Source organism: Podarcis liolepis, assembly GCF_965112155.1.
Source record: "Podarcis liolepis genome assembly, chromosome: 11".
Classification (NCBI taxonomy): domain Eukaryota; kingdom Metazoa; phylum Chordata; class Lepidosauria; order Squamata; family Lacertidae; genus Podarcis; species Podarcis liolepis.
The window spans coordinates 46,164,756-46,191,449 of NC_139565.1; the positions used below are offsets into that span (position 1 = coordinate 46,164,756).

At 44.5% G+C, this 26,694-nt stretch overlaps 1 protein-coding gene across 4 annotated transcripts in view; it reads right to left on the reverse strand.

Annotated features, from left to right (window-relative positions):
* GHR (growth hormone receptor) overlaps nucleotides 1–26,694 on the reverse strand; it is a 108,491-nt gene that overhangs the window by 15,807 nt on the left and 65,990 nt on the right. The window lies entirely within an intron of this gene.

The following is a 26,694-nucleotide window of genomic DNA, read 5'->3' on the forward strand; positions in this document are numbered from 1 at the left end:
GCAGACTCCAAACTAAAATTTATATCCCCGTGCCTTGTCATTCCCCTCACATATTGGCACCACAAACAGGCATAGCCACAAATATACCTGCTTTGTAGCATATCGACTGTGACATTTGCAGATGCTCAAAACCAGAGGTCAGCAACCTAAGGCACATGAGCTGGTTCCGGCCCATGAGCTTCCTGGAACCAGCCCACAGCCGTTCTGTGGATCTGTGTGGGGATTCTGTGCTTTTTTTTCACTGCGTCATTTTTATTCTCTCTGCGGGGACCGACTTCCGGGTCAGAAGAGCGCTGGAAATAGTGTGTGTGCACCCTATTTCTGGCGCACTTCTGGGATGGAGGAGCGCCCGTGCGCATACGCTATTTCCGGTGCTCGTCCGACCCGGAAGAGTGCCGGAAATAGCTTGAGCGCACACACGGGTGTGCATGCTCCGGCCCACCGAGAGGTCTGCCAGGGAGAGGACCGGCTCAGCCTCAAAAAATGTTGCCCACCCTTGCTCAAAAGATTCCACCTCTCATACCAGCTGCCCCCACGAGGTTTCCTCCATATGCTTTGACTGTAGTTCTCATCATGCCTGACCGTTGGTCATATTGGCTGAGGCTGTCGGGAGATGCAGTCCAACAATATCTGGAGGCAACCAGGTTGTGGGATGATGTTCTATACAACGCCGCCCCCTGTTCCTGAGTTTAAATATTTCTAGGCTGGCTTTCAGGACAAAGCCCTCACCAGACAGCTCACATGGGAAGAACTGTAACGTACAATGCTATATTTAAATAAACCAGCACCTTAAAAAAATTCACAGCCTTATATTTGCAGTGAAGTGTTTCTCAACCTTTTATTGCCTTTCCCCATTCAGGGCTTTCTTGTCAGACCCACCCTCCAGACTTATTTTTTATTTTAGGTTTATTCTGTACTTAACACAACAATAGTACATTAGTGGTAGATTCATTCTGTGATGCTTCCACAAATGCCACCACCTTATTACTGTCTGAAGGGGCACCTTATTACTGTCTGAAGCAGCATGAGCACAAACCATGACAAATGGCCAAGGAAAGGACATCTGGACGGGTCCTGGGTGGTGACATGAGACAGGGCATTCTCACTGGTGTCACCTCACCTATGAAGCTCCCTCTCAAGTAATATTCAGTCTGCCTCTACTGTAGAGGAAGTTTAGGACTCCTGCTGTCAACTTCTGTACTGTAGATTGCGTTTGGCTTCCCAAGTTTCATGCTGTGCTGGCCTGGTTTCACAGAGCTGCAGTGTCACGGTTTTATAGTGTTATGTTAGGGTTGGCTATGCCATAATTGCCAAGGAGTGGAAAAGAACACAGCGATGATCCCAAGATAACCTTCAGAGAGAAGGTGACACACTTGCTTTCTGAATTATGTTGGCTAAATGCACAATTATTCGGTGCTACTGAACTGGAACCAGCTGCTTTGCAGCTTGTCCAGAGTGCAGGCCGCAGCTAAAACCCATGGCCATAATAAACAAGAACAACAACAAAGAAGCAGGCGCTGATGGTTTTTGCCGGGATTCTGTCCTTGGGATCACAATGGCTACATAAGCCTCTAATCCCCCGGGGACATTCTGAGCAGCCTTAATTTGTAAGTGGCAGCACACCAGAGAGGTCCTGGAAAAAGCTGTCCTTTTGCTTTGCTTTTCCCAGACTATTTTTATTTATTCATTTACATCTTTTTAACCCTTCCCAACTGGAATGCTGTTGCACTCTGTATGTCCTATGATATGGTGCCAGACGTGGTGCCATTAGATGGCACTTTGCAAATACAGTGGTACCCCTGGTTACGAACACTTCTGGTTACACACGCTTCGGGTTAAGAGCTCCGCTAACCCGGAAGTAGCTGCTTCTGGTTGTGAACCTTTCCCCGGGATGTGAGCGGAAATCGCGTGCCAGAGGCGCACACACAGCGGGAGGCCCCATTAGCGAAAGTGCACCTCAGGATAAGAACAGTTTCAGCTTAAGAACAGACCTCCAGAACAAATTAAGTTCGTAACCAGAGGTACCACTGTAAAGCCTTATTTCACTTTTGATTCCCACACGCCAATGCAGGTTGCCTCTTAAGTTTTCACATAGTGCAGTCAATCAATTAACCCTCCTGTTACCTCTAGAGCAGGTATCGTCAACCTTCTCAGACCCAAACATGCATTTGGTGATGTATTTCTTAACTCTTTACTGTACATTTGCCTCATGGAAGTACTCCTGTTGCAACCTTCCTTGCTTCAAGGGGATCCACCAGTTGAAGACCAGTACCCTAGGCCATTGGCAGTTAATCTGCGGACGGCCAGAATATTTGCTGGAACACAACTTCTGCCATCCCTGACCATTGCTCTTGTTGGTTGCAGGGAGCTGTAAACCAATTACATCTGGAGGGAAAATAGTCCTCCGCCATTTTGTGATACACAGAAGAGAAATGGCAGGAAAATGGTAAAAAGAAAAGAATATGGATGGAAAAACACAGCCGTTTCCTGTAGCTCTGTTTTCCATAGCCTTTCTTTCTGCATCAGTTTATGCAACTGTGAATCATGGACCTCAGTTAAAAAACCCCCAGATGTAGTTGCTAATTGTGTATTAATAGTATTGTGAATAGTATTCATGGTGTAATTTGACCCAAAGAGGGGTAGAGAATTGGCCTGCATACTACCCTGGTCAACTCTTAATACGAGCGTTCAACCTCCTGCTCATGAGGAGACTCTCTGGAGCCGAAAGAGGATGTCCTCTTTGGGTTCTGGGGAAGACCCCACAAGCTGGAGGTGCAGAGGGACCCCCCCCCCATTTAAGCACATTTCACTTCTGTATGCAGGGCTCCACAAAACCCTGAGTAAATGGGGAGTCTCCTGTACTTTTGATATTCTATTGTTATTCTACTTGAGTTTAGCATGCACTAAGATGTGTGTGTGTGTGAATTTATCAAGGAAATTTTAATTCACTGAGGGTAGTAAAAATACCAACCAAATAACTAACCTTGGAGTGGTAGCAGGCAGGTTTGAAACTGAGGGGCCACTGCTCAGTGGTAGAGTATTTGCAATGCATGCCAAAGGTTTAGTCGATATAGTTAAAGCTATGGTTTTCTCCGTAGTGATGTAGGGAAGTGAGAGCTGGACCATAAAGAAGGCTGATCGCCGAAGAATTGATGCTTTTGAATTATGGTGCTGGAGGAGACTCCTGAGAGTCCCATGGACTGCAAGAAGATCAAACGTATCCATTCTTAAGGAAATCAGCCCTGAGTGCTCACTGGAAGGACAGATCCTGAAGCTGAGGCTCCAATACTTTGGCTACCTCATGAGAAGAGAAGACTCCCTGGAAAAGACCCTGATGTTGGGAAAGATGGAGGGCACAAGGAGAAGGGGACAACAGAGGACAAGATGGTTGGACAGTGTTCTCGAAGATACCAGCATGAGTTTGACCAAACTGCAGGAAGCAGTGGAAGACAGGAGTGCCTGGCGTGCTCTGGTCCATGGGGTCACGAAGAGTCGGACACGACTAAACGACTAAACAACAACCTGCAGGTAAGGCTGGGAGAGAATTCTGCCTGAAGGAGAGCCACTGCTCTCACAGAGCCACTGTGAACTAGATGGAGAAATGCCCTGATTTTTTGGTATCAGGCAGCTTCTTATGTCCCTATGCATGTTAATCGATGCTACGGTACAGTATTATACCCAGCTACACTAGGTGGCAGCAAATATTTGCAACGGTTGCCATAACATGGGGCAGGGGACACAAATATACCGTACCTTGTGGAGAGGGAGATGACAAGCAGAAGCAGAAGCATGCACCAGGGGATTAATAATTGTTTAGCACAGGTATGGTATGTTCACCAAACCAAGTGGCTCTTTCGTGATGCAAATGGTTTTCATCACAGTCTTTCGTAACTTCAAACCAGGCAACTGAACATTCTAGGCCAGCCAGCCGATAGGTGTCTGTGGCCTTCCTGCCACAAGGGCAGCCTTGTGTAGATTAAATCACTTGCTGTGGTATGTTAGCTGGGCCATTTGCCCAAGGGCGGCTAATATATTTTGTCCTCATTTTGTCAAGGCGGATCAGGAAGTCACAGGCCAAACCCCACGGTTTTGAGCTTTGGCAAACACCTGGAATTTTTAACACAATCTCTCTCTCTCTCTCTCTCTCTCTCTCTCTCACACACACACACACACACACACACACACTCACACACACACACACACACACACACACATTTAGAGACTTGGAAAATGCTTCAATGGTAATATGATGATACCAAATCTGCTTAGAGTTCCTCTCCAGATCTTGGATTGATGGCACAACTTTTCCCAACAAAGCAGTTCCGAATTTATTCTGTTTTCTCCAGAGCTCATGAAGCTAAATATTTAGGCTCACTAATTTCCAAGGTCATCACCAAAGCAGTTTCTGTGCCAAAACTGGGCCTCAACCCCAACTGAAATGGATCTAGAAAATAAGTTTCCTCCAAGAGTGACTAGATCTGGCGCGTGACTGCCCATTCAAGAACCTTGCCCAAGAAGGATAGATTGGCAACTGGCCGGTAGTTACTTACAGTGGTACCTCGGGCTACATACACTTCAGGTTACAGACTCCACTAACCCAGAAATAGTACCTCGGGTTAAGAACTTTGCTTCAGGATGAGAACAGAAATCGTGCTCCGGCAGCGCGGCAGCAGCAGGAGGCCCCATTAGCTAAAGTGGTGCTTAAGGTTAAGAACAGTTTCAGGTTAAGAACAGACCTCCGGAACGAATTAAGTACGTAACCAGAGGTACCACTGTAGTTCCAATTTGTTCTATTTTGGCTTGGAAGATTTCAGCGTATCAACAAAACTACTGTAGCAACTACCAACAAAACTCCTGCCTCATGTTTTGGGGACCCAGATGACAACAGATCTCACAAGTGCACACACGAAAGAGAAACTTTAAGTCTCCCTCCCAGCCCCAAAAAGATTTAATCTAAGGTAAATATTTGTTAATGCAACTGGCTTTCTTACTGTGATTATATAGACATATCAAATGAAAGCCAAGCAAACAGTCCAAAGTAACATTGTGAATTGGTTTATTTGGTTGTAATAAAATCACAAAGTGATTTGCAAAAAGATAAAACTTTAAAAGCGCTTTACAAAGAGAAGGGAACCCTGAACTGCAAGCTATCCGAAACAGTGAGCAAAATGAACGTTTGAGCTGGTGAGAAAAAGGCACAAGAAACCCGGCCGTTAAAAATACAAGCAGCTATGGAGGCTACAGAAAACCCTCTGCCTTATTCCCAATGATGGGTGTGGTTACGGTAAACCAGATCTGATGTAAGTTCAAGAATTCTCGAGCCAGAACCTAGGCAGGATTGAGCTGATAAGCCAGATAAGCAGGTACCACATGATACCAAGAGTTGCTGTTGTCAGGATTTCTTATAAGATATTGACCCTAGACAAGAGACTGAGGCTGTGGTTCATTTGTTGATGTCTAAATAGCACAAGGCTCGAAGGGTTTGGAAACCCCAACTTTTACATCATGGGGAAATGAAAACTCGGTGCAGAAGACATCTTGAATCTCCAGTTTTTTTAAAAAATGGAGGTAGCTGGATTGGGAAGGACCTTCAAAAGTTAGCAGTATGAGAAGCAGTATGAGAAGCTGGTATAGGGATGGATAAATCGATGACCTGACTTCGAATAAGGCAGCTTTCTCTGTTCCGTGCTGTATATGGTGTAACCAGGGTAAGGGGGAAACTCTGGACACAAACCACTTAACTTCAAGATTTCTGTGAACCAAGCCTTCTCATGATAGTTCCAGTTATTATGAGCACATAGATATATTATTTCTTTGGCACGGATCCCCTTGTTTCTTTGTCCCTGGCACGAACTAGTTATGTGAAAGGGAAGACTGAAATCCAAAGATAAGTTTTATACACAGGAAAAGGCTGGGATTGGAAACTGTTATCACAGTCATTTAAGGGGGGGGGGGAAATCCATATATGTAATTAACTGGGTCATGCTGACCTCTCCTAGCATGATTTTGTTTAGAACAATTAGAAGGATGATCAACGTTCTCAGATAATGGGACCTTTGGACAACAATGTCAGAGGCAAGAGTGGAAGCCAACAGCCAAAGAACAGGCTGCCTAATTCAAACGAGTATGCAAAATTCAGGCCAGCCTCACTTCCAGCTGTTTTTCTTGAGCTTTGTTGCTCCCCTTGAGGGTCACAGTATTACAGTGACTGCTGAAGCCACACAGCTGGCAGAATTTCCTTGTTTGGTTTCAGACTCAGGGGTGATCACCAATAGTCAGCATGGATTTCTGAAAAATAAGTCATGTCAGACTAACCTGATCTCGTTTTTTGACAGAATTACAAGCCTGGTAGATGAAGGGAACGCAGTGGATGTAGCCTACCTTGATTTCAGCAAGGCATTTGACAAGGTGCCCCATGATATCCTTGTAAAGAAGCTGGTAAAATGCGGTCTTGACTATGCTATCACTCAGTGGATTTGTAACTGGCTGACTGACTGAACCCAAAGGGTGCTCATCAATGGTTCCTCTTCATCTTGGAGAAGAGTGACTAGTGGGGTGCCACAGGGTTCTGTCTTGGGCCCGGTCTTATTCAACATCTTTATCAACGACTTGGATGATGGACTCAAGGGCATCCTGATCAAATTTGCAGATGACACCAAACTGGGAGGGGTGGCTAACACCCCAGAGGACAGGATCACACTTCAAAACGACCTTGACAGATTAGAGAACTGGGCCAAAACAAACAAGATGAACTTTAACAGGGAGAAATGTAAAGTATTGCACTTGGGCAAAAAAAATGAGAGGCACAAATACAAGATGGGTGACTCCAGGCTTGAGAGCAGTACATGTGAAAAGGATCTAGGAGTCTTGGTTGACCACAAACTTGACATGAGCCAACAGTGTGACGTGGCAGCTAAAAAAAGCCAATGCAATTCTGGGCTGCATCAATAGGAGTATAGCATCTAGATCAAGGGAAGTAATAGTGCCACTGTATTCTGCTCTGGTCAGACCTCACCTGGAGTACTGTGTCCAGTTCTGGGCACCACAGTTCAAGAAGGACACTGACAAACTGGAACGTGTCCAGAGGAGGGCAACCAAAATGGTCAAAGGTCTGAAAACGATGCCTTATGAGGAACGGCTAAGGGAGCTGGGCATGTTTAGCCTGGAGAAGAGGAGGTTAAGGGGTGATATGATAGCCATGTTCAAATATATAAAAGGATGTCATATAGAGGAGGGAGAAAGGTTGTTTTCTGCTGCTCCAGAGAAGCGGGCACGGAGCAATGGATCCAAACTACAAGAAAGAAGATTCCACCTAAACATTAGGAAGAACTTCCTGACAGTAAGAGCTGTTTGACAGTGGAATTTGCTGCCAAGGAGTGTGGTGGAGTCTCCTACTTTGGAGGTCTTTAAGCAGAGGCTTGACAACCATATGTCAGGAGTGCTCTGATGGTGTTTCCTGCTTGGCAGGGGGTCGGACTCGATGGCCCTTGTGGTCTATTCCAACTCTATGATTCTATGATTAGCAACCTTTTTGGAGCAGCAAGCACATTTCGAATGGTAAGGAAGTGCTGCAGGGACCAGTCGCAAAATGGATGCCATGGTGGTGTGGCATCACATAACATAACTGCTGGGGGGGGCATGCCATAACCCAGAATTAGAGAGAAAGAGTGAGAGTCATTGCTGCCTCTCCCCACCTCTCAACGGACAACCTGATGCTTACAGTGATTATTCAGGACTATGCTGGTCCTGATTATGAAGCTCACCCAATATTGATTCCTCTCTGTCTCTGTTTCTCTCTCACACACACAACAATGCAGTTACTGTCTAGTATTGACACTGGAAAAAAGGCACAAGGTGGCCACACCATACTTATTGTCCCTTGCACACACAGCATACTCATGTATGCCCTGCGCATATACGAGACATGCATCTCTCTCTCATGCATGCTCATACACTGCACTTACACCCAGCCACACATCTGTCCCCTCTCTCTCTGAACATGTGCATTACTCCCTCTTTCTCGCAGTCCACTCGCAGAGACCACCCACCCACAAATATACTTCCTTCTCCTTTATCTTTCTCACATGTATCACTGTCCTTTGCCCAAACGCATCTCCCCCTCTCTCACACAGACCACACATACATCTCTCCCCTTCTTTCTGTCCAAGTGCATCTCTCTCCATCACACACACAGAGCGTAGTTGAGCACCCCTCACAACCCCACACCAGGAGCATATTGACCAGACCAGGAGCTGCTTATGATCCTCTCTTGTCAGTATTAACGCTCCGTTAACTGGTGTACGGTGAAGGCAGATTTGCAAGATTTGTGACTCCCCAAGCTGAATGCCATCTACCAGCCATGCATTGTGGCGCACCAAATGATTGCCTCATACAGGGAATAAAATTAGGAGGCTTATTTGTGGCTCAAAATGTCACCTTGCACGGCTGATGGGCTTTGTTTGTCTCGATGTCTCACAGAACCTGTGCCTAGGCCTAGGGCTGCAATTTGAAAAGGTTTGATCTCATTCAACAAATCTCTCCCCGCAGCCACCTCCGATTATTTGCACAGCTATCAATCTACCATTGCTAGATGAGATTTTAGTGGCATGGATGGAGCTTCAAAGGGGGAAATTGCTTCCAATTCAATCAGCTTCAATCAATCAATCTCCTTTATTGGCAAAGAAAAAGTGCATCGTATACACGGATCAGAACACGACACGGTTAACGAAACATAGTAGGAGATAGTTACAGATAGGTAGCCGTGTTGGTCTGCCATAGTCAAAATAAAAAAAATCCTTCCAGTAGCACCTTTAAGACCAACTAAGTTAGTTCTTGGTATGAGCTTTCGTGTGCAAGCACACTTCTTCAGATACACTGAAACAGAAGTTGCCAGATCTATATAGAAGGACCTGGCAACTTCTGTTTCAGTGTATCTGAAGAAGTGTGCTTGCACACGAAAGCTCATACCAAGAACTAACTTAGTTGGTCTTAAAGGTGCTACTGGAAGGATTTTTTTTTATTTTGATAGTAGGAGATACTTTAGGATAAAACTGTCCAGAAATCGTGAGGTACGAAAATGGCTCTTAGGACCTATGGGGATGTAATTTCATAGCATCACTCAAAAATCTTGCCACATTTTCCACAACGTCATTACTACAATTGTTCAGCAGGTAAGACACCCTGGAATATTCAGTGCAATAAATCCTCTCCTTCAAAAAGGGGGCCAAATACTTATCATATATTTTTGCATAATATGAGCAATAAATTAAAATGTGTGTGATGGATTCGACCTGTTTTGTGCCACAAGGGCAGTATCTTTCAGAGTATGGGATTTCCAAGAATCAAAAACTCTTGCAAAACTGCAGACGGTAAGACGTTAAAGCTTGCGAGGGAAAGAGCTCTGCGTAGGTGGCGATCATAAAGCTGGTGTAAATATGGAGTGTCCTGGCCAAACGAGGGTGGAATTCCCAATCCCAATGGGGAACAGGTTTTATTGGCTGCACTGCAAAGGGCTTGGAATTCAATCTCAAGGATTCTGCACTTGATTGTCCGGAATGCTTCCAACTGTGGGAACATAAGCGGTGACTCGAGTGATAGGCCACAGGTTCTGATTTTGCTCTCAATGCAAGCTAGCCATTTGGAGTGGTGGGGTTCTGCCAGCATGTGGAAAGTTAAAGAAGACTGATAGGACATTAAATGTAGGCGGAGTCAGAATTTTACAGTGGTGAGCCACGCTTTGGTTTCCAGCAGCCCTTGACCAGTTTCCAGACACATGGTTGCATATGGCACACATATTTGGCAGCCTCAGGATTTTGTGCAGAAATTTGGATTGGATGCGTTCTGACGATTGGTTAACTGCACCAATCCATAATGGGATGCGATATAGGAGTTTTGGGGCTACTTTGGCGTTAAAGACCTTTAGCGCAGCTGGGATGAACGGATTCCCTCTGTTAAAGAAGAAATGGGTGATAGCCAGAGTAAGAGGATCCTCTCCATTAAGTGCGAGCTTACAATGATATTTTCAAGAAGTGTTATATTGGAAGTGGATGCCTAGGTATTTGAAGTTTTTAACCTGTTTCAACGGGTTTCCACTGATCTCCCACCTATGAGGATTCCAAGATCTTGAGAAAACAAGCACTTTAAGAGTTTGCGAAGTTCAGTTCCAGTCTGTTGGCTTCCAATTCTTTATGAATGGCTGTCTGTACCGGGTCTTTGTCGGGATGTGTGTGTGTGTTCTTAACACATACTGCCAAAAGGGCAACTTCATGCCCACCAATTCCCAGGAAACAAAAAATGTCCATGGCATAAGGAGCTACATTCACTTTGTTAACCTTCCTTTGGTAAGCACCTTCAAGAGGGTATTTTGTGTTAAGGTTTGGGCTTTTTCAAACAAGGTGCCAGATGCAATCCACTTTGCACCGTTTTGCAGCCAGAAACAATTTGTGGGAGCAGAAATGAGTCGCAATTGTAGCCTATCCTATATTGATCTTTCTAACTATGTTGTTCTCTCCCCTGACACACACTTCCTTGCTTTCTCTTTGCGTTTTAGTTTTAAGGACCTTTTCTTGCTGCTTCTCTTTTTGGCTTGGATTCATTCTATCGCTTTTTGGCCTTGAAAGACAGCCTTGAGAAGAAAACATATGATAGAGCGGCAAACCTGTTGCTTTGGAGCACAACTCCCTTCTGCCCCAGATGTGGTCCAAAACACCCAGAGAATGCAAGGCTGGTCAAGGCTGCCCTCATGTATGGCATCCGCCCGATGTTGCAGGCGGCATCAACAGAGAAGCGATGGTCTTATTAGCACAAAAGACTATGAAGTTTTCAGATTAAACAGAGCATCACATTAGCCAGTGATTTAATTAACCGGAAGGAACAGCACGTACAATGTGGGATAATGAATGCTGTGAGCTTAAGCCTTCATCCTGATTTGTAAACCAAGGAGTAAACAAGTGATTTATTGGTGGGAAAGGTCCATATGCAGTTTAGCAGTAGAGATATGGCTTTGCATGTCCCAGGTTAAACCCATGGCACCTCCAGCTAGAGTTGGGAGAGTCCCCTTTTCTGAAACACTGGAGAACCTCTGCCAGTCAGTGTAGACCATACTGAGCTACATACTGTAGGCCAATGGTCTGAGTCAGGATAAGGCAGCTTCCTATGATCTTACTGCTGCTTTCACCTGTCTCCTGTGATCTATTCCCAAACTTGAGTCTCCAGCTTTTTTGGGACTACAGTTCCCATCATCCCCGACCACTGGTCCTGCTACCTAGGGGTGATGGGAATTGTAGTCCAACAATAGCTGGAGACCCTAGTTTGGGAAACCCTGATCTATACAATGCTAGGGAAACCCTGGTTTAAGACATACCAGCCCATCAGTAATACGGGATAGTCTTTGCATATACGACCACCACCCATACTCATTTGCACTTCCACTTACTGCTCTTCTACAATTAAGAAAGGAAAAGGCACTTGTGGAGGTGAGATGCACACACTTCTTCAACATCTGAAGCTCTCACAGGCTTTTTTATGTTGCAGTGCAGAGTTTACATGTGCAACCTCTGCCCTGCTTTGTCACAAAGTGCGTGAGGGGGTTGGACATATTCAGTTTCTCAAAAATGCATTTTATGATGCTACTGATCAATTGCATGAATGGTTGGAGGATTGATGAATGGCTATACAGTGCTACTTCAGGTTAAGTACTTAATTCGTTCTGGAGGTCTGTTCTTAACCTGAAACTGTTCTTAACCTGAAGCACCACTTTAGCTAATAGGGCCTCCTGCTGCTGCTGCACAATTTCTGTTCTCATCCTGAAGCAAAGTTCTTAACCCAAGGTACTATTTCTGGGTTAGCGGAGTCTGTAACCTGAAGCGTCTGTAACCTGAAGCGTATGTAACCCGAGGTACCACTGTAATACCATTCAAATGGGGACAGTTCAAAACTGTTTACTGCCACACATATGATGCTCACCTCAAATACAAGGCGGCACATGTATTCTTCCGTGGCTTGGATTTTAGGAACCTGGGAAGCTGCCGTACTGATTCAGACTATTGGGTCCATCTGTCTCAGTATTGTCTACTCTGACAGGCAGCCGCTCTCCAAGATTCCAGACTGAGGACTCCCAAGTTTTACCTAGAGATGCTGAGGATTGAACCTAGGACCTTCAGCATTCAAAGCAGATGTTCTACCACTGAGCTATGGGCCTTCTAATCTCAGCTGGCACACAATTCCGCACTAAACCCCTTCCCTCCTACCCATGAGCCTTCAATCTCCTCCCCTGTCACTGACAGCGGAAGCCAATTACTTCTCTTTCACTTTCCTCAGGGCCTGGCACTTGGCACTTGCCACTTCTATGGCAGTAAGCCAGATGCCAGCATGAGGCAGTATATAAACCCAACCTGAAACTAGCACATCTCGCATAGCTCTGAATCAGCTCAGGAACATTAGGCCACAATTCTAAGCAATCTGTCAAAGGAGTGAACATTATCAGTGCTTAACAGGGAACAATGGCACTACAAAAATGGCTGAAAATGGTTTGGAAATCATCTAAACAATTTTCCAGCACTTACTGCAATTGTGTTTTTCTGTGAAACTTCGCTTCCAGATATTACAAATTGCTTTTGAGTTATTTTAGATTGCAAAGATGTTCAGCATTTATTTTGCTCTGGCATTTATTTCCACACGTTCTGGGATCAAGAAGCCTTTTCGAACTCTACGATTCTATGAATTCTATGAATGTGTGAAGGCTGGCAGGCATGAGTGGAACACACAGGGACAAAGACATGGTGGGCAGAGAGATATGAATAACATAGTATTTTGCAGAAACCGAATTGCAGCGGAAGAGAAACGGCGCTGATTGCGTCAAACACAGGTCGGAATCAAAATTGCTGCTTTCTTACATTCCCTATGTATTGGTTCAACATCTTTCCACCTTTATGGTATAATTGTCACATGTGCTGCAGTCTGCATCTTTCTTTCTCGGAGTTTGAACTATTAAGGCTGGAAAGAGATTTTCCCCAGATGCAAAAAATAAATAAATCACTTCCAAAATTTTTGTCACCATACAGTTTTTATTCCTAATGTTTACACAGAGGGGCCGGGGTGTGGAATCACCCTTGTGACATTATTTCTATTATTACAACAGCTTATATAATGATGCTCTAGGTTACTGTAGGTCCTAGGATATTGGCAAGGCCCACACTTTGTTATATGAGCTAGGAAACCGAACCAGGGAGTAAACCTGGATGGAGTCCCAGCAGCACAGGCCGAAGGGCACACGATGTAACATTCTTAGAACAGCAGGGAAATGCTGACAGATTGATCTTCACCTGGCTGCAGAAAGCAGCCACAAGGTGTGCGCCCACTCCCAGTGCCCCGTCTTCTTTTAGATATTGCTGAGCAAGCAATTTCCGAGCACTGTCCATATGCAAAGCATCTCCCTCCCTCCCTGACAAAGCTCAGCAAAACTCTCTAGCACTACGACCGGAATAGAAGAGATGGCAGATGTATCTTCCACGCTGAGGCTGCAGCAAGAGGCAAATGGTGCCAGTTCCACCACGTTTAAACACGGAGCTGCCCAAATCATGGACACCGGGAGAGGGGAACGTCTGCCAACCTAAGGGCAGCATTTCTTTGTGGGGCATTTTCTGGGGGCCACATGCCAGTGACTGGTGTGGCAAGAGGTGAAAAGCAGGTGGAGCAACAGATTTGATCTCCCCAACTTAAATCAGCGATTGGCTTGGGACATATGTCATGGTTTCCCTCAAATAATTTATGGAATTGTAGTTTGGTGATGGTGTTGGGAATTCTCTGCCAGAGATACACACACACACACACACAGAGAGAGAGAGAGAGAGAGAGAGAGAGACAGACACAGAGAGAGCTCAGTGAACTATAGTTCCCAGGGGTTCCTGGTGAAAGCAAATAAAATCTGGAGAGTAAATTCGCTCTTAGTCACCATCTGGATACCTATACTTCTAGTCCAGGTATGGCAAACAACTCCCATCAGTCCCAGACACTGAGATCAATAGTCAGGGGTGATGGGAGCCATGGCTCAACAACATCTGGAAGGTCACAGGTTGTCCAACCGTGGTCTAGTCACTCGTCCTGTAAACTACCTCCAAAGCACTTGACACTCTCCTTACAATGTGCAAAGGGAACTAGTACAAAAACAAAACAGGGATGATCTTAATGTCAGGAATCTCAGTTATACCAATTTAATTTTTTTTTACAACCACCTCCTTTTGGCCTGTGGATTGTGGGGATTTTATTATACATACAATGAATATATAATGGTTATTTAAAAAACAAAACAGAATCACAGACTTGTAGAGTTGGAAGGGACCCTGAGGATAAGTTAGCTCAACCCCCTGCAATGCAGGAATCTCAACTAGAACATCCATGGCAGGTGGCCACCCAACTTCTACTTAAAAACCATCAAGGAAGGAGAGTCCACAACCTCTCGTGGGAGTTTGTCCACTGTCAAACAGCTGTCAGTAAGTTCTTCCTGATGTTTAGTCAGAATCTCCTTTCTTCTGTTGCTTCAGGTCCTACCCTCCAGAGCAGGGGAGGAAAAAAAGCTTGCTCCATCTTCCATGTGACAGAACCTATAGATATTTGACAGCCCTATAGATATTTGACAGCCCTATAGATATTTGACAGCCCTATAGTTATTTGACAGCCCTATAGATATTTGACAGCCCTATAGATATTTGAAGATGGATATGCTGAACTGGACTTTCTATTTTTATTTCTAATTCTAATTCTTTCTTTTTTTTAAAAAAAAAATGAGTTTATAGAAAACACCAGTTACCATGCAAAGGATTTTAAGCTGATTCCCAGTCTGTTTTCACAAGGCTGCCTCCAAACAGTACTGCTTAGTCACACAACGTAAAGGCACCAGAATCCTGTGTTATGCTCATACTTCATAAACAACGAGATATGCATGTTGGAAGCGAAACTGTGAGGATTTATGAAAGAAATTCTCTCCAGCTGGCCTGTTTCCTCTTCCTTTCCCTTGCCAGTTTCCAAGCATCTAGCTTTCAGCTCATAAAAACCGTAATTGGCAAAACCCCACTTGAGGGAAGGAAGGGAACAAACAGCGCCTCACATTCGCTTTCTGCGAGGTCCGTCTCCGAGTGAGGTTGTTAGGATGCCGCAGAAGTTGATTCCCCAAACCCGGGAAATGCGTTTACTTATTAACATTTCCCTGCACCTTATAAATTAAGCTCAGAGAGGCCAGAAGTAGTTAACAGCCCCTTTATAACACGGTGCCCCTGTAAAATGGAAACACGGCCAAAGTATTACCAGTCTGTTTCCTCAGTCATAGGAACACAGGAAGTTGCCGTCTACCAAGTCAGCTCAGTGCTGTCTACACGGACTGGCAGCAGCTCTCCAGGGTTTCAGACTATGCACATGCCTAGCCCTTAGGATGGAGATGACAAGGCTTGAACCCGGAACCTTCTGCGTACAAAGCAGATGCTCTGTTGCTCAGCTTTTCTCACTGAAAGCTCGCTTAAAAGGAAAAGAAGTCTAACGTGACTTCTGGAAAAAGCCATCCTAAACATGAGGAAGGCTTTCTGCCAAGTCTATGTGAAGGCAGTCCAGGGGAATACAGCCAGAAAGTATTTTGAACAGCCTTCACAACACACTGAAGCTTATACTTTTGCCTCCTTGAAAAAGAAGTCAGAAAAAGAAGTGAAATCGTCAAGTCAGGGTTATTTGTCTACCCCCCCTTTTTTTTTTGCTCAAAGTGATTTGCAGCCGGTGGCAAATATGGTAGTGACAACATCACTACTATCAACATTCAACAGCAATCAAGTCAATTGCAACATACTAATAATTCAGGCTGGGCGATATTGTTAAGTTGTGGGTGAACATATCAGACGACACAGCAATTCTTCAAACAGCTCTTGTTTACTCACAGGCCAGAACAGAACTGAACTGAAGGGTTCAGCCAGCCTGCTTATATAGTGCTCCACTAGAACGCAACAGTAATCATTTTCTGTAACTATCCAATCACTGAATGTCACTTTCGATCCCTTATTTGCATATGTGGACCTGAACTATCTACAGTATCCCCCTGCTGGCCCAGGGTGAGAACTTCAGTACATAACAGATACATCAATATATTGTCCAAAACTGGGTTGAAGTCCATCTCGTGATATTGGTTTCATAATTTTTGACCTGGAAATATATTGCAAATCATGATGTGTGTGTGTATGTGTGTGCGCACGTGTGCTAAGCAAGAATAACCATGTGGGGAAAACCATGAAACCAGCCAATGCTTCTATCGATTCCTGTAGCCCCTGTTAACTCTGCCTACACAGTTTTCTCCGCTGCCTCTCGCGGGGGGGGGGGGGCAGTGAATCACAAGAGCAGACGCCGGCAGAAATCACCATGTGGGGGAAACCATGAAGCCAATATGTCAACATAGCTCCATTCTTATTTCAGATACTGTGATATATCAATTTCTTGTGATATTTAGCTGGTGACATATTGCGATGTTGAAAACCAGACATCGGCCAGCCCTACTAATAACTAATCGAAGGCAGCAAAAAACCACCAACTGGCCAATTTCAGTAATAAAAATAAATAAAGGTAATAGCCAGTTTCTACCTATTCATTTTACTGGAACAGGCAACAATATTGATAACAATATCATTAAATGACAAATCAACAGTCATTTATCCAAGCTATCAAAAAGAAGATGATGCAGTGAAAGAAAACATCCCTAGAGAACCATTTTAAGAATTATATTTTGCAAGCTGTTCATGATCACAGCGGCTAAATGCATTCTCTGTTTTTTTAAGGTACAGTGGTACCTCTGGTTACGTACTTAATTTGTTCTGGAGGTCCGTTCTTAACGTAAAACTGTTCTTAACTTGAAGCACCACTTTAGCTAATGGGGCCTCCCGCTGCTGCCGCACGATTTCTGTTCTCATCCTGAAGCAAAGTTCTTAACCTGAGGTACTATTTCTGGGTTAGCGGATTCTGTAACCTGAAGAGTATGTAACCTGAAGCGTATGTAACCCAAGGTACCACTGTATTACTGATGCTTCAGTGGCCAACTTTCAGGTACATTCCTCAGAGTTACCCATGGCATGTTGACTGTTGCAAAAGGGTTCATTAAATTGTATTTTAGTCTGGAAAACAGCCAGCAAAGTCCCTGGACCCATACTTGGAGGAATAGAATCAACTTTTTGTAGTTTAAACAGCTGGGTGGTCTCAAAACCTTGCAATATAACCTGTGTAAAAAAACATCGGAACAGAAGATGGTTTGGACTGTGAAATGCTATTCTTGAACAGTATGCATTTAAAAAAATAAAAATATTTAACCCTGCCCTTCCACCAAATATTATTCAGGGTGGATTGCAAGACTCATAAAAACAGAGTAATAAAACCAACAGCAGAAACTCTGCCAGTAACTTAATCAGGAGATAAAAGCCATTAGAACCACCAATTTTAATTATACAGAGCAGTCAGATAAGAAAAATTATGGCCCAGGTGTACAATAGTCAGTCAACAAAACACAACAAGAAGTGATCATCACTACTGCTAACCCTTCAAAGCCTGTGAGAAAAATGCAAAAAGAGATGGTGCCTGATGAGCAGACATTCTTAGGGGGAGAGATCCATAATCAGGCCACAACCACAGGAAATTCATAAAGCCCTAAACAACTTGAGGCCTTAAGGATTGCCTGGTTTCTTACGCTCCACCTCAGTCACTGGGATCTTCTGATGGGGCATTTCTGGTGGTTCCTCCTCACACTCCTGAGGTTCAATCAGCCTTTGCTTGGCTCATACGCTAAGTGTGTTTGGGGTGATGGAGAAGTGGGCAACACCAAATACAAAAGAGCAAAAGAAGTGGCAAACGGTGCTGAAAAATATTAAAGAGCTTTAATGAACTAGTAAATTGCTCAGTGTGTTTTAGTAAAGACCTTTCCTGGGGCACACAGAAACCAAATCACTGTGCCCTTAAACGAGGTTCCCAACAAAATGGGTTGGGTAATTTACTATTTCATGAATCATTGCTATTTTCCCCACCAAGTTGTCTCTTTTGCTCCAGTGTAGAAGTGAAATAGTGGCTGCAGCCAGTTTTGCTGGACTTTCTGTCCTTGCTCAATGCAATATATGGTCCCAGTTCAAAACTCTTTGGAAAGCCAGGCAAGTCTAACATTATAGTTATTGTTAAGTTGTGGGTGAACATATCACAGCGATTGTTCAAACAGCTCTTGTTTATTCACAGGCCAGAACAGAACTGAACTGAAGGGTTCAGCCAGCCTGCTTATATAGAGCTCCACTAGAATACAACAGTAACCATTTTCTGTAACTAGCCCATCACTGAATGTCACTTTCGATCCCTTATTTGCATATGTGGACCTGAACTATCTACAGTATGCCCCTGCTGGTCCAGGGTGAGAACTTCAGTACATAACACCTATTTGAAGTATGAGCCCAACAGCACCTTTTCAGACCAGCTCTTTCCTGTTCCCAGTACAGTGGTACCTTGTTCTCAGTGGTACCTTGCACTCAATCGGAAGCCGTGGAAGCCCCGTTGGATGTTTGGCTTCCAAAAAACGTTCGCAAACCGGAACACTTACTTCTGGGTTTGCGGCATTCGGGAGCTGATTTGTTTGGGAGCCAAGCCGTTCGAAAACCAAGGTATCACTGTACTGTATAAGCTTTCATAGATCACAACAGAACCTGTTTCTTCAGCAGAAGAACAGCCAGGCAGCTTAATGGATTAAAACGAGCCTGAAAAGGTGTTACTTGAGGCACACTTTAAGAAAGTGTTCAAAATTAGAGCCTCATTGCTTCACAGCAAGCTTTAAGTTGTCCCGGGGAAGCAAAGCCTTTTAAAGAAATGTGGCTGCTTTTGAACATTTCCATTTCCTACTTCCTCCAGGGAGCTCAGGACAGATAAGAAGGTTCATCCTTCCTCTTATTCTCACAACAACCCTGTGAGGTGAGCTAGGCTGAGTCGTGGTGACTGTTCCAAAGTGACAAGTGTGAGTAGGGAGTTGGGTCCAGGTCTTCCCAGTCCTGCTCCAACTCCCTAATCAATATAGAGTCCTGCAGAAACTACTGGACTATAACTCCCATCAGCTATAGCCCTGCACAGCAAATGGTCAGAGCTGTTGGGAGTTTGATGGAACAGAATTTTTCAAACAATCTTCAAAGGAAGCCCCATGTAGAATATGCTGCAGTAGTCCAGACTGGAGGTTGCTAAGATATGTATAATGATAGTTGTGATACATATCTCACTAAGTGATAGCTAGGTTGGGCCCAAAATAAAGTCATCATACATGGGTGCATTAGCACAGGGCTTTTTTTTTGGGGGGGGGGTGAACAGCAGTTTCTAGAGGGCACAACATTGGCTACTCCAGTCCTAACATAACATGGCATTGTGTTTGTATAAAATTACGCTGAATGAGAAAATGTGAATAGCCCAGATGCCCAGGAGTGATGAGGAACAAAGTTGTATCTCCCTGGAAAACAGCCCTCTTGCACCAGCTCTAAATGACATCTTAAGGACCACTGACATGGGTGTGTTAGCATCCAAATGACACACAGGGAAACGTGCTAGTTTTTAATGCTGCAACAACAATATTGCTTATATACTGCTGCTTAAATATCACCAAAGAAATGTGCCACAGTGCTGCAAGGCTACAAATTCCTCAGAAGTAAGGATTGATTTCATCTTTGCATTAAACAACTTGTAGAATGCAGTCTTTGCAAAGCAAAAAAAGTTCTTTAAAGCCATTTGTTATGTAGATCACGCACATATTCAGTGCTACTAGAAGACTTCTCCTTTGATGAGGCAGCTGGCGAAACATACTGCACAGTCCAATTCAGTTGCTCAACACAAAGCCTCTCATACAACACTGGAGAATATAGTCAGAATCTGATTTCCCTTCCATCCTCTAGAGACAATTTAAATGGTTAATTTAAGTTCCCAAGCGATTCTATCCCTAGCAAAATGCAAGATTTTCCTCAGGCAGAAAAGAAGAATGGATCCGTGCTTAAACCAGTATTCACTAAAGTTGATCGCAAAAGGAAGTGGATAACTTTAGTGGTAACTTCAGATGTGCATGTGAGGGTTCAAGATGGAAAATTATGCAGTACAAAAACCAAGCACACAGAAAAAACCGTCACGTCAAGGAGAAGCCGAGTTCTGACATCTAGTTTCCTATAAACAGGCTATTTTTTTTCATGGAGGAACTTTCAGTTGTGCAAGTTCCTACCTGCAATCTAATGTAGTACAGCCAAGAAAGAGGCTTACCACCTCCTCTAATTACAGTGGTACCTTGGATCCCAAATGCCTTGCGAGTTGAACGTTTTGGCTTCTGAATGCCACAAACCCAAAAGCGAGTGTTCCGGTTTGTGAGCGTTCTTTGGGACCTGAACATCTGATGTGGCTTCCAATTGGCTGCAGGAGCTTCCTGCAGCCAATCGGAAGCCGCGCCTTGGTTTCCGAACATTTTGGAAGTCAAATGGACTTCCAGAACGGATTCCGTTCAACTTCCGAGGTACGACTGTACTGTGTGTCTTGTTGTGATTATTCTAACAGCCAATCAAGACGGGATTTAAAACAAGGACTCTTCAGATGACCTGACAATACAGGAGGACAGGAACTCATGATAAAATGGGCTGCTTCAAAGTTTAAAGGTTGAACCCAAAAAACAATTTTAATAGTGTCTTAAGTAACTGGGATAACAAGAGCAGTTCTCCTGAATCAGACCAAAACATATCGCCCAACTACCCCATTTTGACCGGGACACCCCGGAATTACAGAAGCTATCCTGGCTTCTGATTGCATTCTGGAATGTCCCATTTCTTTGGTCCTGTGCTCTTGCGAGAGTCAGCCGATTCCCACAAGAGGGTGGGACCAAAAGACACGCCTCCGTATTTTCAAATTGGAGAGGTGGCATAGCTGTTAACTTACAGATTTGAAAATAAGGAACCAGCAGCCTCAAAAATAAGGGATCAGCAGCCAAAATAAGGGATTTTCCGAACACAGGTATGTCCAACTTCTGAGCCCCTCTGAGCCAAAGGCAGAAAACTCAGCCAGCAGCCAAACAAAGCCTCAAGCGGTGGTTCCCACAGTGCAGCAACCCGGCAAAGGGGATGCAGCAAGGAAAACCACTGTCACCTCTCCGCTGGGAAGCGCTGAGCAAAGGCGAGTCCCTAGGCAACGTGGCCGATTTGATCGACACAAGGCATGCAAGCTCCACCCCCCAGTCGTTCTTAGACTCCTTATTGGGTGAACAATGCAGCCAAGCAACCCAGTTGGAGCCTCCCTCCTCCCTGGCCAGCAGGGAGGGAGGGAGAGGAGCTGCTTCCTTTGAAACCCGGGAAATTTAAGGGACATCATCAATAAGGGACAGCAGCGGGACACAGTGCTGGAATAAGGGACTTTCCCACCAAATAAGGGACAGTTGACAGCTATGAGAGATGGATGCAGAGCAAAGCGGTGGGAAAATGCCTCCTTCGCTCTTGCCGGCAGCACCACCATGCTTCTTCCTGTTTGCAGGAAGGGCCGCATCAGGTCTGATGCAAGGAATGTTTTTTGTTTCAGTTCAACCATTTGTTTACACTGGTCAGCACATGGTTATGTAGTTTAATATGCTATTGATATCCAGCGACTGAAATCGGTTCAGATAAGAGTTACATGCCCCCTGGAGCCATTTTGCAAAGAAGCAATTTGTCATCAGGAGAGAAATTCCTCAACGCTAGCATTATTTCATTTAATTTTTTAAATGAACATCTTCCTTAGGACTGGGGCAGGGGGAACACTTTATCAATATACAAAATTGATTATTTTTCAGGCTCGGAAAATCTTGGTCATTTATCCCCTTTATAAACATCTCTGTAACAGCACCTGAATAACTGACCACATGTTCCACTCTTCAGGATCTATACAAAACAGGCAACTGAACAGCTTGTAATTAAACTAAACATAAATGAAGCAGGTGGGCAAGGTCCATGAAAAACCATGGATTATTATGCGGTTTCCAGAGCAACGAGTTTCTTTCCCGCTCAAGAGTACGCTATTTATGAATGAACTTGAAATCCTGGCTGTGAAGACACTATGAAGACGCTACCTGAATATAACTATGAAGCGCTGAAGAATAGAATTTTGAAGGAGAGATAACTGGATATTGTGACAGGGGCTGATGGGAGTTGTAGTCCAAAACATCTGGAGAGCACCAGGTTGGAGAAGGCTGCTTTAGGGCATTGCTCTTCAGCTGGTGGCTTGATATTTGATTAGAGAAGGGCTGTAGCTCAGAGGTGGAGCACATGCTTTGGATGCAAAAGGTAACATGTCTGCCTCAGGTTTGGGCAGTTTAGGCAGTTTCCTATGCACACCTCAGTTAAAGGCCGGTGGTATCACCACTTCTTCCTTTTGTTATTTAGGTCTTTTTCTAATGAAGGAAAAAGAATAAGAGGGAGAAAGATACACGTGATCACACAGGGTCCCTGGACGTTTGACGGTCTATTGATCCCTGGACCACCACTGTGATCGCTTCCCCGCTGCCACCAACCCGTTACTCTCGGGTACACACGGAGTCCAGACAGTTGTTAAAATTAAATCAAATAAACAAGTTTATTTTATAAGCATTAACAAGTTGATGGTTTCAGATAATTTTTCTGGTCAGTTTCTTATCCTTAGTTTCTTTACCGGCCTATACCTTCCTAATACCTTCTAACTGATTATCCCAACTGTTTTACTGACTCCTCTTAACAGATTCTCTCACTCTCTCACATCAAATTAGCCCAACCCACAGACTTATCCTCCCTCTCCCTTCTCTAACTCCAGACTGACTTCTTAACCACTCTAACTCTAACTCTAGCTCCTCCCCTTGGGTTCCTATTGGTTAATCATTTTACACTTAGTTAACCCTTTCCTTATGACCCAGTATGATGTCACACACCTAGGAGGGCAAACGCCACATCCCCGTTTTAGGGGCGACCAATATGTGCGCAATTGCGCACCTGCGCATAACGCTGGACCCAGAAGTAATCTGGAAGCATCATAAAAAGCGTCACTAAAATGGTGGAACGGGGTGGGCAGGGCAGGGATGTTTCGATTCCATGCAATTTTGCACAAGCACTCAACCCACGTGCAAATAAGGGGTTGCCTGTATGCAGAGATGGAAAAGAAAAAAAAGAGAAGTTGTTTAAAAACAAACAAACAAACAAAAAATTGCAGGTTGTGCCCAGATTCTGAATTCTGGGTCTAAAAAAAAAAAAAAAAAGGCATTGAAGATCACTCTAGTACAGTTGATACAGTGGTGCCCCGCAAGACGAATGCCTCGCAAGACGGAAAACCCGCTAGACGAAAGGGTTTTCCGTTTTTCAATGCGCTTCGCAGGACGAATTTCCCTATGGGCTTGCTTCGCAAGACGAAAATGTCTTGCGAGTCTTGAGATTTTTTTTCACTTCCCCCCTTTTTTCTAAGCTGCTAAGCCTTTAATAGCCTTTTAGCAGCTAAGCCGCTAAGCCTTTAATAGCCGCTAAACCGCTAATAGCGCTAATCCGCTAATAGGGTTGCTTCGCAAGACGAAAAAGCTGCTAGACGAAGATACTCACGGAACGGATTAATTTCGTCTTGCCAGGCACCACTGTACTAATTTCCCACTTGCAAATAACGTATGCTGAATGTTCAGACATTTTGGACTACAATTCCCATCAGCCCCAGCTTGGAACAGCTGTGCTGGCTGAGGCTGCTGGGAACTGCACTCCAAAAAATATTGAGAGGCTCATATTGGGGAATGTTGAATGGTCCCTCGCCTCTGTGGAGGCGGTGGAGAAGAAATAAAAACCAGTTTGGAGAGCCCCATGGTTTAAAAAGAAACACCGTGAAGCGAAAACCATCAGAGTCACTCCCTCACATGGAAAAGTCTGGTCTGCAGGGCTACTTAACCACTCCTCTTTAAAATGTCTCCTCTTCGCTCTCTCCCCTCTGCCTGCCTGGCATCATGTGCTCCCCCTGGCACAGATCTTTCTGGTATGTTCTCTTAAATGCTTTGACACATCCTGCGGCATGTAGAGGGCATCGTGTTACCAATTAATGGCAGCTACTGTCTCTTGCTTTTTCCAAATTCTGGGCTTCAGCTAATAAAACTGAAGGGGCATTTGAAGTCCTTCCTTCCTTTCTTTTATGTGTCCATGAACAAGAGGCAAGCAGATGGGAAGCATGTAATTTCTGGCCAGGAAACCAGCACACATCTGTGCAACTCGTCCATTTCTCTTGCCAGAAGAACAAAAGCACATTCAGTCGGTGTTCTTGGAGCTGAGGCTTAGCCAAGAAAAGGCCCCTTTGTTTATTTTGGTTTGATTTGTGCACCTGTCCAGCTTATTATTATTATTATTATTATTATTATTATTATTAATACCCCACCCATCTGGCTGGGTTTCCAACCCATCTGGCTGAGTTTCCAACAAAGTATTAAAATACAGTGGTCTGTTAAACATTAAAAGCTTCCCTAAACAGGGTTGCCTTCAGATGTCTTCTAAAAGTCTGGTAGTTGTCCTTCTCTTTGACATCTGTTGGGAGGGTGTTCCACAGGGGGGTGCCACTACCGAGAAGGCCCTCTGCCTGGTTCCCTGTAACTAGGCTTCTCGCAGTGAGGGAACCGCCAGAAGGCCCTCAGCGGTGGACCTCAGTGTCTGGGCAGAACGATGGGGGTGAAGATGCTCCTTCAGGTATACTGGACCGAGGCAGGTCTTTTTTTCTATCTGCAGCATTTATTGATCTGTCAAATCTTTTTTATCTGCTGCTGCACCACCAAAAGATGAAGCATAGGAGTGTGCATGAGGACTTGGCACACCACTTAGTTTATGATGCTACGATTTATGCTCAAGGTCTCTTGGTGAAACTGACCTATGTGCTTAGACAAATAAACTGAACTAAATTAAAATGCATAAATAAAAAAACGGTCAAGTAAAGAGTAGATGCTATCCTGAAAAGAAACACCAGCAAAAGAAAACAGAGAAGCAAACGAAAGACCACATGCCATCGAGCTTAGAAGAAAAGAGTAGCTGCACATTTAAAAATATTTTGTTCAGCCACCAGAAATATTTATGGAGAGGGGGGAGGGAAATGAATGTTCATAAGGAATAGAGCTTGGTTAAGCACCAGAAAATAAACACCCTTCATTTAGGATAGTGCTCAGTTGAATTCCCCACCCCCAAACCCACCCCCAATTTTGTCACCATGTTTGCAAGTGGTAAAGTTGGTAGGCTTTTTGAGAATGGAGAATGAACAGGGCTGAAGTGTGGTGTACACTTCCTGGCAATGGGCACCCACACTCCTAGGGACCCTTGCTTCTTCATGATGGCAGCATGCGATGATATGGTGTCATTGTAAAGCCAAGCAAGACTGAATGCTGGGTTCTAGTCCGATGACTGATCCAATCAAGAAAGCGCCAAGGCCAATGGACCACAGCCAATTCTGAATGAGCACCTTGCTCCAACAAAGGCTGGGGGCAGACTGAAGCCTCCATCTTAAGAACTACCTCCTCCAGACTCCACTGCTCTGTAGAGAACTGCAGAGCCTTCAAGGACCAACCCTCTGAGCCAAAGGCATCCTCCTGCATCTCATAGCTTCCATTCTGGGGTGCTCCCTGTGCCACCAGACTGGTGCTGTGTGGTGGGAGACATCTGGTTCTTCAGAGCCTGGGGAAATGGAGGGTGGTCTGGGAGTTTCCTTTGGGAGCTCCTGTCCGACAGCCTCAGGCACAATGGTCTCCCTATGTCCAGCAGTCAGCTCTGACCACTGAATCGGACTTGGCTCCCCACTGGGTGCCTCTGCAGCCTCCAGCTCCATGTCCAGATCGATGCAAGAGATGGGAGTCATGACATGGAGGACAAAATGGTACTCATAGCGGTCCCAGAAGTGCAATTATTTCTACTGCTGCCACAATAATAAAAGAGGTAGTATTGGTGGCAAGCAAAAATAAAACGCCGAAAGCCTTTGTGAAATCTCCCAAGTCCCCTTCTATCCTGATAAAGTTGGACACAGTGAGGCAAAGCAACAAGGCTCTGGGAGGGTGTGTGAAATTATTGTCCTGTATCCCACCCTTTGCTCATGCAACACTGCATACAACTAACTCAAGTTGTTGTTGTTGTTGTTGTTGTTGTTGTTGTTGTTGTTGTTGTTGTTGTTGTTTTAGGAAAACAAGCACTTTGAAAGGAGGACTGTAACAACCACTTCAAATCATTCAGGTGGAATGAACGTGGCTTCAGAGCGAGGGCAGAACTTACTATTTTTGCAGCCACTGCATAAGGCACAGCAGAATATTCTTTAACTACTGTGGAACTGGTCCTGAACAGTTTCCTCAGCCAGTCATCCTAATGTGTTGACATGATTGCAGAGCCTTATAAAATTAATCTCCTTTCTGAAGCGGCTGCCACACATCTTCTGCACATGCTTGTTGACAATTTGATAAGTGCTTTTTTTTTTTTTTTTGTATGGGGGCAAGTTATAATCTTTGTCTATGTTGGGCACCAAGAGACCATTTCTTCAGTTAGGCCCCTGGCTTTGCTTTCTCTGGCAAGAGGAAGATTTTTGAAAGAACATAGGTGTACAACTTTTTCTGCCAGGAACATGTTTGGGCAGCTTAGCAAAGGGGCCAATGTTTTCCTCCTTTGGTTAAAGGATCTCTTTAATGGCCAGGTGACTGCCAATCCCCTT